Consider the following 1,213-nt stretch of genomic DNA (forward strand, 5'->3'; position numbering starts at 1 on the left):
GGCAAATTTAGTAATTTACTGATTTACTGATGTAAAATTTCATATGGCTGAAAAATGTTACGACCGGGAGCTTCTGACCTCATTCCGGGGCACCGGGAGCAGCGTGTCATACCGGGAGTCTCCCGGTGAGACCGGGAGACTTGGGACGTCTGCATTATTGTATCTAGCCTCTAGCCTAGGTAACCACCACTGGCACCAGTAAAATACGCATCTAAAAATGCAATATTTTACCACATTCTGATGCTCAATAGCAGAGAATGCGTTCAGCTCAACCTTACTTGACAGAAACTCCGTATTTTACTATAACAAACCTTTATCTACGACGAGATTCAGAACACAGATAGTTCTGACAATCGCAGGCGGAGAGTGGGAGTGGGCGCAGACTTCTTACTTTATAAGCCCCGCAAAGGACCGAATACTACTACTAGTACTAGTACTACGATACTCGATAGTTGTTTTACACAGCTAGAGGGGTACCAGTCCCTTCTCACAAGCTCGATATAGCTCCCTATATCGAGCTTGTGAGAAGGGACGGGTACCAGTCTAGACACACGCCCAGGCACATCTACGCAACGAGGCGCCCAGTGGCGCCCACCCGTCTACATTTCGTTTCACGACACACTGTTTGTGTATATATCCGTAGTAGTTACTGTATCTAGCTTCATGATTGTAAACATTTATTGTAACAGTATGTGTGTATGGATGATCATGTACTTAAATAAATAAATTAATAAAAAACAACATTTGAAATGATGATGTTGCACCATAGCACCGCCACTAATTTGAGGACTTCCGTTGCGCTCCGCCAGTTCTATAAACCAATGTAGCTCCTTGCTATAAACGAGCAGCAAACGAGCAGCATTATTATAATAATTAATTTACAAAAACAACAAATAAGAGAGATGATGTAATGTTGTTTAATAAACAATAAGGACATTTCTCGTCATTAACCTTCATATATTTTGTATTACATACAGGATTATTTCTTACACGGAGAGCTCCTCGCGAATAGATATCCTGTTGCGTACTTCTTGTTACCCATCCACTGCACGTGGGCGTACCACACTGTCACTGGTCGAACGCGGCGAAGGTAAGTGTAACTTTTGTAACCTCGTAGCCGGCACAGGCACTTGCCACTTGGGACAGTCAGTAAAAACTGAAAATAATATGAACGCACATTCACAAATAGGCCCTACTACCGTACCTCTAAATT

At 42.6% G+C, this 1,213-nt stretch overlaps 1 protein-coding gene across 1 annotated transcript in view; it reads right to left on the reverse strand.

Annotated features, from left to right (window-relative positions):
- The window catches only part of LOC106810000 (phospholipid scramblase 1-like), a 15,593-nt gene extending 15,127 nt beyond the window's left edge, over window positions 1-466 (reverse strand). Inside the window, exon 1 of the mRNA XM_014813254.1 lies at window positions 312-466. The gene's annotated coding sequence lies outside the window, so the exon portion shown is untranslated. The remainder of the gene's footprint in view (window positions 1-311) is intronic.
- Between the last annotated feature and the right edge of the window lie 747 nt (window positions 467-1,213).

This window comes from Priapulus caudatus, unplaced genomic scaffold (genome assembly GCF_000485595.1).
Source record: "Priapulus caudatus unplaced genomic scaffold, Priapulus_caudatus-5.0.1 Scaffold403, whole genome shotgun sequence".
In the NCBI taxonomy this organism is placed as follows: domain Eukaryota; kingdom Metazoa; phylum Priapulida; class Priapulimorpha; order Priapulimorphida; family Priapulidae; genus Priapulus; species Priapulus caudatus.